The sequence below is a fragment of the Dipodomys spectabilis genome, unplaced genomic scaffold (genome assembly GCF_019054845.1).
Source record: "Dipodomys spectabilis isolate Male_0828 unplaced genomic scaffold, ASM1905484v1 ptg000175l, whole genome shotgun sequence".
In the NCBI taxonomy this organism is placed as follows: Eukaryota; Metazoa; Chordata; class Mammalia; order Rodentia; family Heteromyidae; genus Dipodomys; species Dipodomys spectabilis.
In genome coordinates, this window is record NW_024870852.1 from 18,670,439 (window position 1) to 18,687,422 (window position 16,984).

The window sequence follows — 16,984 nt, forward strand, 5'->3', positions numbered from 1 at the left end:
GATTTGGGGGGGGGGGGCAGTTACAGGACATCACAACCCTATTCACACTTACCCATAAATCCCTCAGACACCAGCACACCAAGTCCCACTTCAAGTTCTGTGCAATTCTAAGGTGCCTCCAGTTATCTCAATGGCTCTTTGAAACTTCTCAAAAATGTCTCGAAACAAATCGAATTGTCTTTCAGTATCCAATTAAAAAAATAGTAAGTATATGTCATACAAGTCTCTGAAGTAAAGGTTCTTAACCTGGAGTTTACAGGTCTAGAGATGGATTGAGTAAGTCATTCACTAGACAAGAAAAATGTTCTATCTTCTTTTTTCATTCCATTGACTGAAATGTAGCCTTTTCCTCCATTATGAATGTAGACAACAAATCACAGTAGCAGTAGCAGGATCTACAGTTTTCATCATTAAGCTATATGGATATTTTCATTCCCCTAACCATTACTGCCTATGTCTTATATTTTTAAGTATTTACATTCAACACTACTTGGAAATCAGTGATTATTAAACCCTCTGCCAACTTGATATTTAAAATGTCAGTAAAGAGGCACACTTATTACAATATTACAAATTAATTTTCTTAGCATTCAGATAACTGTATTTTAACATAATTGCTTTCTTTCAGAGTCCTATATATTTGTTGTATACTTTTTAAATGTTACATTTACTAGAGTTTGGTGGGCCTTACCAAACTGATAACTGCATAGACTTATACAGAAGGAAAAGGAAAAGAATCCTGCCTTCAGGGGGAGAATCAAGAGGAGGGAAGAAATTTAATAACCAGATAAACAGATCATTTATGTGCAGTTCTCTTCTGAAGATGAAAGTAATCAGCGTCCACCTCTCTCCCTAAAGTCAATACCTTTCAAACTACTATTATATAGTAAAGAATCCAGTCTTTCCTAAAGACAAATCTAGCTTTTGTTCCTGTATTCTACGAGGTAGCCTCTGAATCCCTGAAATATCCTGTGTGATAGAATGGATGTATTCATCTCTCTGACCATTCCTGATCTTTTACGTTAACAAGATGCCCCACAGTGGGCCACTCTAGGGAGGAGCAGTGGAGACAGAATTCAGTCTTTCAGGTAATCAGACAACCAAGCCAATGTAAGGAAGCCCCAGTAAAAACTCTGAACACCAAAGTACCAAAACTCTGGCAAAGCACACACCGCAAGACCAAGAAAGGTCAACGTATCCTCAGGACAAAAGGAGCTGTGCAATACTTGTTCCAGTCACCAACTCTCTTTTCACTTTCTCTGCTCCTGTTTTGCTTCTCATTACTTGTGGGGGAGAGAAATACTTAACTTCTGTGATTTTCACTCCTTTGGGGTTGTTAGTAATATCGATAAAAAGTCATTTGTACAATTATAGGCATATAGAATATGTAATAAGTGAACTATTCCAGGGTGATACTGAGAATAGATAGATGATAGATAGATAGATAGATAGATAGATAGATAGATAGATAGATAGATAGATTAAATGGACAATAAGGATAGATAAGATAGATAGACAATCTCACTCCTTTGAGGCATGTGACCCAAGCTGGAACCCCCATTTCATATTTCCCTTCCTTCCTTCCTTGGGCTTCATTTTTTCCTCATTCTCAGCATCCCTTATTGTCCTGTGCAGCCTGCTGTGCTATGTCAAATTTTGTTCTGTTAGAGAGTCCCTTTCTTCATAGGCAAGAATTAGGACTTACTCATTTTTTGTGTCCTCAGTCTTTAGCACAGCCCCTGGAACAAAGTGTGTGTTCCATTGATGATTAATAAAAGAATGACTCAATCAACCAGTCAATGAATAAGTCAGCCAATCAATAAAGAAATAGAAGAGAGGGAAGGATAAAGACAGAGAAAGAACAAAGGAGAGAAGGGACAAGAGAATTTAGGTGGGCGATTAGATGAATGAATAGAGGAGGCACCGATAGCACAACTGTACTCGTGGAAGGGGTCAGAGGAGTGGATGGCTTATGGAGGAATGAACAGAACACTTTTTGGCTGGGGTGTCCAACTGCCTGCCTCGGGCTTCCTTTTCAATTCCCTCTAATGCTCATGTCTCTCCTTCCACAATCAACTCCTGGGTTTATTTTAAGTGTCCCTTTGAACAAACAGCAAAACTCAAAATTGGTGTGTGAGGGTTTCTCACATTCTAATTGTGGAGCATGCTTCTGAATGACTTAGGAGCTGAGAGGAGCTTGAAAAAGACCGAGATACTAAGAGAAAATGAGATACATGACATTTTGAAAGGGAAAGCAATTTTCTTTAACTGAAACTGTTGCCTCTGTAACCCATATTATAAATCCAATAAATTCACATAATGCTAGGGTAAATCCCTCACAAAAGAGACTAAGGAAGGAAGAGTGATGGAGAAAAAAGATAAGAAATTTTAGGCAAAGATTTCCAAAGGCATTCATTCCTCCCTTAAAAAAAAACACAATTGCTTTGATCCTTGGGACGATTATTAAAGCTCAGCCTACTTAAGATTCAAATGCAGATTCCACCAGTTCTGAGTGGAATGCTACCTACTTCACAGAAATGAGGATTATTGAGGTAGACCAGCGACGTGTGGTAAGTGCGGTAAGTATGAGCAATTACCATCACCCCACCCACGCTTAAATGTAATACAAACAGTCCCAGTGGCTGGGTGAGCTAGACAATGTGAATAGGTCTGGTGCTGGCATTAATACTAAATCCTCCTCTATACCCTCACCTACTGATAGTCTTCATCCCAATCATCCTAATAATCCAATACCAAATATTGTGACATCCTAATATGGATGTGGACCAGTCTCCACAAAATGTTATGTTGAAAGAAATGCCCAGTAACCAAAAAGTGACCGACAGCCCTTGACTTTCAATGACTTGACGTACAGCCTTTTGTCTTTCTGGTGTGTAAAAGTGACACACGTTCAGTAGAAACCCTAGATTTTTAAGTTCTTGTGTTTTCCTGGGTGAGCCATATTCAATTTAATTTTCTCTCCTAATTGAGGGGGGAAGTGACAGCGAGATTGAGCTCTCAGGCAGGCGTGCTATCATCAAGGGAATACTCCAACTGCTATAGTCACTAGGTTTGCTGAGCTACGAAGTTCAGCAGGTTAGGTATAAATGTGTTTTTGGTTCTTGGTATTTTCAACTTAATGATGAGATTATCAGATTGTAACCTCATGATAAGTCCAGAAGCATCTCCACTTAAATATTTACTCAGTCTCTCAAAGAAGTGCTTTCTTCATAGCCAGCAACAAACATCTTTAAGATCTTCTCATCCTGGTTTTCAATAACATTTGCCTCAGACTCTGTCTCCTTCATCCTTTCTCAATCCTCAGGCTTTGAAGCTTTTCCTTGCTTACCCCCAATAGGCTGCCATACTAGCTCTTCATTAGATGGATAGGTTTAACCTTCTGACATCTTTAGTGCTCTCTCTCCATCTCATGCATTACCTGGGTTATGTCTATAGAACAAAGATAAGCCCAGAAGCCATCTAAGCTGGGCCCATTTCTTCCCCCATAGAATCAGGGGAGATGTAAAAACACTCATTCATAATTAATGTCCCTGTTACCCCGGGCCCTCTGACATTTCCCTGCTTTTGCTCATACTGTTTCTTCTGCCTGGATACACTTGACTTCTTTTGAGAAACTTTCTGGTTGGACTGACCTCTGCTCTGAGTGAGCAGGAAATCAAAGCTCTATTTTCAATAGGGTGACTCACCTCAAGTCAGGTGTTCACATATGAACTGGATGGCCACTGACCTGGCATGTGGCCTAGGAGATAGGATGGCCAGTAAATTATTGAACTTGCTAGCTCAAAATCTCAGATTCTGCAACATTCAGGATAAAGAGTTCCATGGTAGGGGAGGGGGAATAGGCCAATGTTTGCTCTAATTGGCAGAAACACTGGTAATAACCACCAGTTGCTACCTAGCAATCTCTATGAGGTAATGACCTGAGGAGGGAAGGTAGAAGTCCTCTAGAACAGCAGCCCGTGGTGACATCTCCACAGACTTACTTCCACCTCTGTGTGTGGCACAGAGCCAATCCATGAAACCCCTAGAACAATACATTGGAAATCTCATCTTTTATATAGCACTTTTTGTAGTTTTCAATAGACCTCTGTCCTCATCACCCCATGAGCCCAACAGAAGCAGAATCACAGCACTGACCATAACTCCATGGGACTTTGAGCATGTCACTTCTCCTCTCTGGGGCTCAGTTTTCTGATTTTCAAATGGAAGTGTATTTGTCAGGTTAAAGTAAGTGATGCTTTGTAACAAGCAAGCACAAACTTGATGCTTTAGGCCAAAAACATTTATCTCTCTGTGTTGGTCAGACTTTTCATGACTATGACAAATAACCTGAGAGAAACAGTTTGAAAGAGAAAGGTTTCTTTTGGCTCATTGATTCAGAGGTTTCAGTCCATAGTTATCTGGACCCATTGCTTGAGGCCTGAGGCAAAGCAGAATATAGTGGTGGGAGAGAGTGTCAGAGGCCTCTCACCTCATGGAGGCCAAGAAGCTAAGAAGACAAACAGGAAAGTCCAAGCGAAGACAGGCCCTTCTTGGGAACAACTCAAAGACTTACCTCCTCCAAACACCTGCTCATTCCACAGTTCTACCACCTCCTAAGAGTCTATTCCAGTTTTGAATCTACCAATGGATTCAATCATTGATCAGGTCAGAGCCTTCATGATCCACTCCTCTCTAGAAAGGCACACCCTAGGGATCTAGCCCTCAATGTGGTCATGCTTACAGTCAAGATTAACCATCATGATCTTGTTCATGACAGATATCCAAAGTGAGCCTATGAAGGCTCTGCTGTTACACAGCCAGACAGGCTTCCAGAGTCTCTACCATCTTCTAGATACACGGCCTGGAACCTAAGGCCTCCAGAGTCACATGGCAAGGAAAGAATTTCTAGTAAACTTCTAGCTATCTCAGAAATGTCACATGATGCACACACATTTTATTAGCCAGAACTAGTCACCTGGCACTGCCTACCTCCACAAGAGCCATGAAATGTATGATAAGACAACTTTCTTTGCTTATTCTGGGATGTTGAGACACAAGCCCTACAGAGATATGTGGTGATAGAATGGGGAGCCTGATCACATTAAGGCATCTGGGAAGGTTTAACAAGAGTTCACTCTAGCCAAGTGCTGGTTGCTGGCTCATGCCTGTAATCCCAGCTACTCAGGAGTCTGAGATCGGAGGATCCCAGTTCAAAGTCAACCGGAGCAGGAACGTCCATGAGAGTTGCCTCTAATAAACTACTCAAAAAAAGCCAGAAGTGGTGTTGTAGCACCAGTGGTAGAGCACTAGCTTGAGTAAAAGCAGCTCAGAGACAGAGCTCAAGGTCTGAGATCCAACCCCAGGACCTGCACAGGAAAAAAAAAAAAAACAACAACTCACTCTTGAATTACCATCTGAAGATGACCAAGCACTATGCAGATGAGCAATGACAAATAAGGCAAGAAGGACACTGATAGCAGAGGAATCAGTGTAGACAAAGGTCTAGGGCAGGAAAACCAGAGCGTGATTGGAGGACTAAGAAAATGTCAGAAAGACCAAGGGACCACTTGGAGGGAGAGGAGATCACTGAGTTGCAGTGAAGTCAAACCTTGGGACTGTGACAAGGATATATTTGTCCTCTGTCACTAGAGCCTGCTGATATGACACAGTTATTGTGGCTATCATTCCCACTTTGAAGAAGTGGAAATTGGTGCTCTGCGAAGCAGGCATACACATTTACAGGTCCACAGCAATCAGGGAAGGAGCTGGAATTCTGACTGGTGCTTACCACTGTGCAGTCACTTCCAATCGCCTCCGATCACTCAGAACCCATAGAAGAAAATAGTTCCTTCCAAGCACACTGCCTCCTTCCAGGCAGTGAACTGTTACAGAGTTCAGCAATGGCCTGGGCTGGGCTGAACCTCTGAGTTGAGTCTTCTGGTACAGTTTTTTTTTTTTTTTAAGCATGTCACTTTGAGCAAGCAATTTCTCCTTCTTCCCAGACCCCATCTCTTGAGTGAAATCACTGGACCACATTGTCTCTGAGGTCCCTTCCTGCAACAGGAGAGTTAGGTGTTTTCGGGCTCAGTAATGAAAGGGGGAAAGTGAGTAGACTCCAAACCAGTCTTTATCTTGAGAACTGCAATTTGCCAAACAAGAAAATCAAGGGGAAATTGCAAAGATGATGAGGGATGGGCCTTTTTTTTTTTTTTTTTTTTTTTAGGAACAACAACCTAATCACAAGTCACTGCTGAAGAGATGTCACAAAAACCTTGATTTGCAGCTTTGGGGAGTGGCGTGCCATGGAATACAGGCAATTAACCACGTGAGAAGCTTTGCCAAGACACAGATGAATCATGGAAGGCCATATGGATGGACTGGAAAGAATGCAAAGCGCCACGTGACCAAAATCCTAGTCTGATTCATGAAGCCCTTGCAGATCTGTCCCACAAAGAAGTCATTCTGCATCTACCTGGAGAGTCCCTGTGATGGGACCGTCAGTACTATTCTGCTTTTGGACAGTGCTCAACCCAGTACCTGGTGCATCACTAGCAGGAGGTCAAGGTAGATTGTTATTTAATGAATGAGCAAAAGAAAGAATGAACAGATGAATGGTTAGCTCCAGTGTTTGCCCCAATAACTCTCTAGGTACTGTTAACCTGTCTACATGTAAACTGTTCCAAATGTCTGGAGACCCAAGCTTGAAAAATCCCAGCTCTGATTCTTCTCTGTCCAGCTCTTTTCCTCCAAATCTTCCTTCCCAAATCCTTTCCACACCACCAGAGGAAAGTGCTGTAGGTGGAGGCTGGAGGCTTGCTGGCAGCAGATGAGTAGTCACTGAGCATTACATTACCCTCCCTCCCTCATCCCAGCTGATTCTCTGGTTCCTAGCAAACCTCCAGCACTGGGAATCCAGCCTCCTAGGAAACAGGGACATCAAGGCAGACAGAGTGCAGACAGTTCAGACTATAAGGGGGCAAAAAATGTCAACACTTTAGAGTTCGCATGTCACCTCCTTTCAAATTCAAAACAGCTCGAGGAAGTTTTCAGAGCGAAGGTTGTGACTGCACACATGGAGAAGGGGAAGCTCCAAGTGCAAAAGTACTCAGAGATCAGCTAGGAGGAGAGGAAGCCAAGACTTGAACCAAGATCCTCTGATGCCAGGTTCTGTGTCTCTACATCTGTGTCAAGTTGTTTCTTATTGAGACTGTGAGCTTCCCACCCAAGTTCCCTCTATTACTACTACTAGTAATAATAATACTAATAACTCTCCTATCACTACTAATGTTACTATTACTGCTACTGTTAGCATTGCTCTGACTAGTGCTGGTACTATAAACTAACTATTTCTTGGTAATTTTGATTGGCACATGACTGGCCTGAGACAGTCTGTATTCTCCAGCTTCTCTGGTGATGTGGGGTGGGGTGGCTGACTATGACCCAGACCATTTCTTTTTTTTTTTTTTTTTTTTTTTTGGGCCAGTCATGGGGCCTGAACTCTGGGCCTGGGCGCTGTCCCTCAGCTCTTCAGCTCAAGGCTAGCGCTCTACCACTTGAGTCACAGCACGATTTCCGGTTTCTTTCTTTTTGCTTATGTGGTGCTGAGGAATCGAACCCAGGGCCTCAGGCATGCAAGGCAAGCGCTCTACCACTGAGCCACCTTCCCAGCCCGACCCAGACCATTTCTGTCTCACTTGTTTATCCCCCCCCCCCACCACTACCAAAAAAAAAAGCTCATAAAACCTTAGTGGCTCATGCCTGTCATCCTAGCTGCTCGGGAGGCTGAGATCTGAGGATTGTAGTTCAAAGCCAGCCTGGGTAGGAAAGTCTGTGAAACTCTTTAATTAACCATCAAAAAAGCCAGATGTGGAGATGTGGCTCAAATGGTAGAGTACTAGCCTTGGACAAAAAAAACAAAACAAAGCCTCCTCACAAGACAATATGTTGGAAATGAACTGTTTGACTTGGGGGGGGGGGAGAGGTAAGGAGAGGGAAAGTGGGAGAAAAATGAGGAAAGGGATAGCAAGTTCTATAAGAAATGTACTCGCCACCTTATTATGTAACTGTAACCTGTCTGTACATCACCTTGACAATAAAATTATTTTTTAGGGGTTGGGAAGGTGGCTCAGTGGCAGAGCGCTTGCCTTGCATGCATGAGGCCCTGGGTTCGATTCCTCAGCACCACATAAGCAAAAAGAAAAAAGCCAGAAGTGGCGCTGTGGCTCAAGTGGTAGAGTGCTAGCCTTGAGCTGAAGAGCTGAGGGACAGCGCCCAGGCCCAGAGTTTCAGGCCTCATGACTGGACCCCCCCAAAAAATTATTTTTTTAATGTGTCAAATGCAAAAACTCATAGACCTGACTGCCGTGGGTTTGCACATTTTTCCCCTTCTATGGGCTGGATTCAATGTAACCCCAGAATTTGGTGAAGATGGTGACCACCACCAACCCAGGCTTCTGAATAACTGTGGAGCAAAGCTACCTGCTAATGTAAACAAGTTGTTTATTCTATGAGGCAGGTTGTTTTGTTAGAGCAGCTGTGTCTTTTATTCTAATATACACACCAAAGAAGATCAAGCCAAATTCCCTAATTATACAGAGACCCACTCTACCCCCACTAAGTTAAAAATCTCTACCTCCAGCCATTAGAATCCTTCCCTTTCCTTCCTATCCCTTGCATTTGACATGGATATATATTAACATGTCTGCCCTCTGCTCTTATAAGAACATGGGCTGTTGTAACCAAGACAACTAATTTTGGCCTAGAGAAGAAGAACCTGGAGAGAAGCTAGCTGTCATTGATATGGGTCCATCCTGGGACCTTCCCTCCTAGACCCCTGCCTCCCTTCCATCTGTCTTCTTGGCTCCTAGTTACCCAGCTCAGCCAATCAGAGGGCTGAGTCAGTTTCTGGCACTGGCCTTTCTGAAACATCTATAATCACTTCCAGGCTTGACACATCATCTGGGCTGAACCCACAGAAAGGGATGGGCTTCGTTCTGCTTTTAGCACAGCTCAGGGCATTGTGTTAATTGTGAGCTTCAAACCCCTGCATCTTGACAGTATTGATCCCCATGAAGGCACTTAAGACCCTGAATGGCCACACAGCTGGAGTGGGAACTCCAAGCTTTCAGGACTCCAAACCTGCCTTGGCTTCCAGCTGCATTTTGGGAATCAGACACCACTCAGACCCTCATCAAGCCACTGTCCAGTGCTGACAGAGAAACCACCATGTCACACTCAACCCCAACCATCTAGAAGCACTGCTGGGGTAGGGAAGAATTGGAGTGGCCTATGAATGGCCCTTCCAGTCGCCTTAGTGAATCCACTGTCCTTTACTGGAACTAAGAATCGGAGCAGCCGCCCTGGGATCCTAGGGACAATAATTCCACAGGAACCAGGGGGAATCAATAAACACCACTAAATTTATAACCCAACTCTCTGGGTAAATAAAGTTGCTGCCAGAACCCCAGCATGGTGGCTATCTGGTAGGAAACCTGGTAGGAACTTAACCATAATTTTTTTTTTGCTTCAACTAGAAGTTACCTTCTATAGTCTTGCCTGCTGGGACACTGGGGCCCCGTAGGGAATAGGTCCTCGTGAATGAAGAAGTGGATACCTGGCAAAGACCCAGGATTGGATGGGACCCACAGACCAGGTGACTTCAACAACTGAATAACTCATGCCTCTGAGATTGGAAGTCCAAGGTCAATGAGATGGCCCAGTTTGTTTTCTTCAGAACCCTCTCTCCTTGGCTTCTGAGGGTCATCTTATGTGTCTGCACACGATCTCTCCTGAGGGCACACACATACTGTGTCCTGCTCTCAACAATTGCAAAGATACCAGTCACACGAGGCGAGGGCCACAATCTGTAGTGCTCAATACTTTCTTTTTTTATAGTGCTGAATACCATACTGTCGTACTTCCTCCTTTAATGAGATGCTCCATGTTTTGCCCATCATTGCCCTAGGCTCTGTGGTGATGAAGCTGGCCCATAGCTGGTTTGGAGATACCAGCATGATCACTGTTCTCCCTGCTTCCCTCCACCAACCTCTAGCACGCAGGGAAAACGATCTTCCTCCGGTGTAACCTGACCATGCCATCTCCTGCGACTCTTACTCATTGCTCCCCACCCCACCCCACCCCATGGCTACAGTTCCCCATGGAGGCCAGAATACAGGGAACCCCACCCCAGCATGAACAGGCCCTCCATTCACTGACAAGCTATCACAAATTAATTCCAACACTGTCACTTAGGAGCCTAAACTCCTCATCCTCCAAAGCACAATGGTAAAAGGGCCATGAACCAGGTGGTGACACAGATGCAATCAGCTTCAAGGCTGACCTTCAGGGGGACAAGCTGAGAAATTCATAGGTCAATTAAAGTTTCCGCGCTGACACTTTCGGGGACCATAGACCTTATTTACATAGGAATATATGCACTCAATGAGATATAAATAAGCACATTAAAGCATTCCTGCTTCAGTCCAGCGTAATGGCCAAGAAACTAATTATTAGAACTTGGAAAAGGTCTGAAATCAATATGGCTGGAGTGGTGTTTGCTGTCATGTAAGGAAGCAGGCCAAGGAAGTCAGAACAAACACTGGGCATTAGAGTGGACACTGCTGGACCCCCTCCCCCCAGCAGGCCGCTGTCCAGATTGCTTGCTATGCTTTCTTCTTTCTCACATCAACCAGCACTAAATAGTGGCCAGCAGCCATGATTCTACTTCTTTCCAAGAGTCAGGAGGGTGGGGAGGGAGGTGAAGAGGACCCTGCACAGCCTGGGGTCCAATACTCAGCCATCTGGCTTGTCCTTCAATGGCCAATGCCAGACTTGAACTGGGTGTCACAAGTCAGTCTTTGTAGCTGGGCCCAAACCTAAACAAAGGCTGTGACCCCTCGCCATCAAAGCTAGCACCTGCCTCTCCCCATCCCTCCACTCCTCACTCACTTGGCACATTCTCTTTGGTATTTTTGTCATATCTCCTTATTTGATTCTTTTTCAATCAGCACAAGCTATCATTGGCTTGGGGTTCTGCTTTGTTTTAGCTCATGTCTGTTTAGTTAACATATACAGAAAGGACAGCAAGTTTTCTTCTCCAGTTATTCAAGCGAACAAATCTATCCTGGAAGGTCCAATAGGTTTGTTGGCCAGTGGCACTTGGTTAAACTATCATCTAAAACAGAGGTCGGTGAAGCCCTCCATACTGGCTAAACCCTGCCTGCCATTTGTTCTTGTAACATCCATGCTATGTTTTAAAATGTTTCTATTTTTAAATGCAGCTTCAAAACCAGAAGAAGCAACATGACATGTGAAAACTATATGAAGTTCACTTTTCAGTATTCATGGTTTTTTGGTTGGTCAGCTGGTTTTGGTGTCGGACCCAGGGTCTTCTATAACCAAGCTTGGTCTTGAACTTGTGATCCTCCTGCCTCAGCCTTCCAAGCACACTAATCTGGTTGTTTCTGTTGAGTTACTTTTTTTAGAAGACAGACAACTGTCACCATCAGTGGACTTTGAATAACAGAGATGACCTTCTATAATGTAGGTAAACCATATCCAATCAATCCCAAGGCAGTAAGAGGAAAGATAAGAGTTCCCAGAGGAATAAGGACTTCTATTCAAGATGGCAGCATCCACTTTAGCCCAGGGGGTTCCAGGACTCAGCATGCCCTGTAGAGTTCACGCCTGCTAGGCTCCACAATCAGATGAAATATCCCCTGCAGCCATGTGTCCCTAGCAATAGGGAAACCTCATGAGCAGGATGCCCTGAGGTGATTTTGTTGTGGGACCATCTTAAAGAATGCTTACTTCTCACTAGTCATGTCATCTTTTCTTGTTTGTTTGTTTGGTCGTGGGGCCTGAACTCTGGGCTTGGGCGCTGTCCCTCAGCTCTTCAGCTCAAGGCTAGCACGCTACCACTTGAGCCACAGCACCACTTCTGGCTTTTTTCTTTTTGCTTATGTGGTGCTCAGGAATCAAACCCAGGGCCTCATGCATGCAAGGCAAGTGCTGTACCACTGAGCCATCTTCCCAGCCCTCATGTCATCTTTTAAGAGCACTGTTCTCTCTGCAGTCCATGTTCACCAAGACATCACAGTGCAGCACGCTACTCAACAACCATCTTCTCCTGGTTCTCTTCCTCTAGATAACCCTGATTGACAACAGATCCTTGGCACGTCTTCCCTTTCTGCCTCTATACATTTGTGCTAATGACAATTAACCGTAATCCCAACATATACTGAGTGCTTACTAAGTGCCATGGGCCTCACAACAGTCCCAGGAGGGAAGGTACTAATGCTGGCCCTTCTTACGGATGAAGAAACAGAGGCATAGAGGAGATGAGATCTCTTGTGAGCCTGGAACAGATGGAGCCTGGGAACAAGTGCAATAAAAGGTATTTGCTCCTTCTTTGTAATGGAGGGCAGGTCTCTGCTCCTGCCACAGGCAAGAAGATACATAGTTGGAAAGGGGCAGGGGGAGAAACAGCAAAAAACCAAAGGAGAGAATGCTGGATCTTTCTGATTCTTCTGTAGCAGCCTCACTAAAGCCCAAAGGAATTCTACTCAATTCCCCTACCTGTCTCTGTGACACCACAGTAAGCATTTTAATATAAAGTAAATCTTCCCATTTTCTCGTTTACACTTTCCTTCCTAGTTTATTTTATTGGCATTGTGCCTGAGAAATTACTAATTCAGAGCCCTCCCCTAACCCTGATGAATCAAGTAGACCTATGACTGCAGGAGAGGACCAGAGAAGATGCTAGAGGCCTCCAGAGAAGCAGAACTTCCCCACGATGTTAAAAGAACCTGCTAGGAAATGAATTCCAGGAAATGGAAACATGGGGGGATTTTTGTTTGTTTGTTTTAGTGGTAGTGGTGAGGTGTTGCTTGTTTTTTGCTTTGGGGTTTTTCTTGTTATTGTTGTGGCTCCTTTTTGTCCTTTGAGGGAGGGAAAAGGGACACAAAAATGAAGAGAGGAAAGATGAACAAATGCAGTCATGAGACCCAGTAGACACTATGTGGAAAATGAAACCCCTCTGTACAACACCTCCATAATAACAATAAAATTATATTTTAAAAAAAAACTGCTAGGGAAACAGCTGAGACTTCTTTGCCAGCATGGGCTGGCTCCCACCTGGAGACGGAGCCATGTTTGCAGGAACCGCCCCCCTCCCCCCCCCCACCCCAAGAAAGCTCTGGATGAGGGGCGGGGAGAGGGATGAGATTACTTTCCCATTTCTCCCTTGAAACATTTTTAACTGTTTTGTGATCCACACTCAAGCAGCCTGGGATTGCAATGGCACTCCTTGAAATCTGGGGAGGAGGGACTAATAGTGACCTAGGGAAGGGAGTCCTTCATCAAGATGTTGCCAGGGAGTGTTGGGCTCTCTGAACAATAAGCCTGCCTGGCTAGAGAGATTCCTAGCACTTTTCGGCTGCCTTAAAAGAGAAGGCATTTAGCTGGGCACCAGTGTCTTATGCCTATAATCATAGTTACTCAGGAGGCTGAGAGTTGAGGATCAAAGCCAGCCAGGGCAGGAAATTCCATGAGACTCTTATCTCCAGTTAAATACCCGAAAACTGGAAGTGGCACTGTGGCTCAAGTGGTAGAGTGCTAGCCTTGAGCTAAAGTGCTCAGGGACAGTGCCCAGGCCCAGAGTTCAAGCCCCATGACTGTCAGAGAGAGAGAGAGAGAGAAAGAGAGACAGAGAGAGACAGAGACAGAGACCAAGACAGAGACAGAGACCGAGACAGAGACCGAGACAGAGAAGGCATTTGCTTTCTGAAGTATATGCCTCACACAGGTGAACACTCTCAGCTCCTAGGCACTTGGTTTGGGAAAGCCAAACCATGGGCCATTCACAAGAGGTTCAGGTCCATGGAACTGGCCATTCCCCAGGGACATAGACTATGCCCCTGGGGAATGTCTGCCTGGTAAGATTCAGCCCTTCCATCCCACTGTGCTCCCTCTCCTTCTCCCTTGCCCTTTCGCCTTCATCTTCCCCGAATCCTAGCAGAGCATTGACTCTGGGTACTAGAGAAAGAGGAATGAACAGCTAGTCCCCTTCTGGAGATGATACACTGTTCATTTTGTCATACCACAAACACTTTGTTGAGTACCTACTGTGTGCCAGAGGCAACTATTCCAGGGATTAGGCACACAGAAGTGAAAAGCAAGTCACAGATCAGCACCCTGGCAGGGTGTGCTTGCTAGAGAGACATGAAATCAGCCATGACACAAATTGTTCATTGCAAATGTGTGCTGTTGGATAGTGCCCTGTAGAACAGAAAAACTCTAACAGGAGCTGTGTGAACTGAGACTTGGCTGGTGAAGGTGACTGGTCTAAGAGAAGGGAGGGGAGGGAGGTGTGTTCCTGACATGGAAGACAGGCCCATTCAGAACAGAAAGAAGACCCCGTGAGGGCACAGAGGAGGAGAAGGAAGCAGCTCATCATGCAGGGGCAGGAGAGGCAAAGCTCAGCTTCCCAGAGACAGTGCCTGGAGGATTTCAGGCTTTGTCCTCAAAGCAGATGGGGCTTTAAGCAGGGGCATGGAACAATCAGACACGGATCTGTGAAAGATGGGGGGAGCAATGGTGAGAACGCAAAGAAAACTGGGAATCACAGCCTAAGTCCTGGGAGATGGTGGAGGTTTGGAGCACAATGAAAGCTATGGAGGTGGAGAGATCAAAATGGATGGAGAGGAACTCAGAAGTTGGCCCTACTAACTGTTGGCCCTAACTGTAATGATGCATTAGGCAGCTGTGTAGCAGAATACCACAGACTAGCCTACTACAACTAGAGAACTTCACCTCACAGTCCTGGTAGTCAGAAAGCAAGGTGTCAGTGGACATGGTTCCTTCTATAAGGGCTCTGTCCTTGGCCCACAGATTGCCAGCTTCAACTTCCCATGGCATTCTCTACAAACAGTACTGGCTTCCAGATTTCCCCTTTTCCTAGGGACACTGGTCATACTGTCTTAGAATCCATCCCAAAGACTTCATTTTAACTCTACTCTTCTGTGAAGACCCTCTCTCCAAATAAGGTCCCATTCAGAGGGCCTAGAGAAGGTAGGACTTCAACACATGAGTTTGGGGTGAGGGGTATAATTCAACCCATCACACTGACCAAGAAAAGACTGGCAGGGAGTGAGGGGAGATGGAAGGATGATCATATTTTCTGAGAGACACACATTAGCACTCCTCCTGTAGCCCTTTCAAAACTGAGTAGGCTCTCCCTGTCTGTGATTATTTGTTCTCTTGATTATTTGAGGTGGGGCCTCACAGAGTCTGACCTCCCATGGTTTCCAAGGATCTACAAAAATAAAATAAAATGAAATAAAAGAACCAATGCAATCTAATAGGACTGCAGCTAAATGCCAGGAAGGGTGCTCAGTAGGTTGCCTGTGTTCCTGTCTCTTTCCAAAACAATGTCTGGGATTTTATCTGCAATAGTCTTGCCTCCTTTCAGAAGTTTCCACATCTTGGGGTCTTTATTAAAATCTACCTTCCCTGTTCCCACATCCCCCCCCCCCAAGATGCTGGGGCAAGACCGAATGGCTATTTTTATCCTTGTGCCCTGGGTGAAGCCTCCAGTGGCATCTGGAAGCCGCTGCTCCAAAGGCCTCTCTTCTATTGGGCCTAAGATTAAACATGTGCTTGGGGCTCTATGGAACCCAACTGCTAGGTCTGTGGGGAACTGGCACCATTCCTAGCCCTTGATTATCCTCTTAAGTTTGTCTCAAGGCAAATTCTCATTTCCATTTCTATTCCTGCCTCTCAACTCTGATTACTTCAGCAAGTGCCTTTCAATTGCCCCATTCTTCCCTTTCATACAGAAATGCCTCAAACTCCAATCTTTTGGGGAAAAAAGTAAGTGTGTGTGTGTGTGTGTGTGTGTGTGAGAGAGAGAGAGAGAGAGAGAGAGAGAGAGAGAGAGAGAGAGAGAGAGTTATATTCCATGTTTGAGAGACTTTGTGCTTTCTACCTCAGGGAAGGATGGAGGAAAAGATTTTGTCATATTTTTCATTGCTTTTCATATTTTCATTGCTTTAAGTAAACAAGCATAGCTTTATGGCACATTTTGATGAGAACTTTTTTTAATGTGATTACTAGGGCTTGAACTAAAGGCCTTATACTCTTGCTTAGCTTTTTCTGCTCAAGGCTGGTGCTCTACCATTTGATCCAGATCTTTACTTCCAGCTTTTTGGTGGTTAACTGGAGTTAATCCCATAGACTTTTCTGCCTAGGCTGGCTTTGAACCACCATCCTCAGATCTTAGCTTCCTGGGTAGCTAAAACCTCAGGCATGACTTACCAGCACCTGGCTTTGTTTTTTTTTTGGTCCGGTTGTGGGGCCTGAACTCTGGGCCTGGGGCGCTGTCCCTCAGCTCTTCAGCTCAAGGCTAGCACTCTACCACTTGAGCCACAGCACCACTTCCGGCTTTTTTTTTCTGCTTAGGTGGTGCTGAGGAATCGAACCCAGGGCCTCATGCATGCAAGGCAAGCGCTCTACCACTGAGCCAACTTCCCAGCCCCAGCGCCTGGCTTTGATCCAAACTTTGTGATGTAGGTAGACTAGACATGTGAACCATCTTTCTCTGGCCAATGTGGTTCTATGTGCCTAAGTCCTCCACATGCTCAAGACGGCTCATGGCAGGCACTGCAGCTCTCCCCGCTTAGCTATGAATTCAGGGTTGTCCAGAGTATGGAGAAATCCAGAAATCCTGGTAAGTTCATACCCCCAGAAGTAGCTCAATAGGACTGTTATATTGTTGTAAGGTAAATCATCCCAGAAGCCACATTTTAAAATATAGAATATTGAAGTCTTTATTATACAGTTAGCAGGCTGCAGGCCGCCAGTTGTTGCAAAGGCATGCAGCACACAAATACACAAAACACAGCTAGGAAACATGCTAAAGAGGAAAGAAAGAACAAAAACAATGCCAACAAGCCAACTCAGCTCCAATGGAGAGCTGAATTGG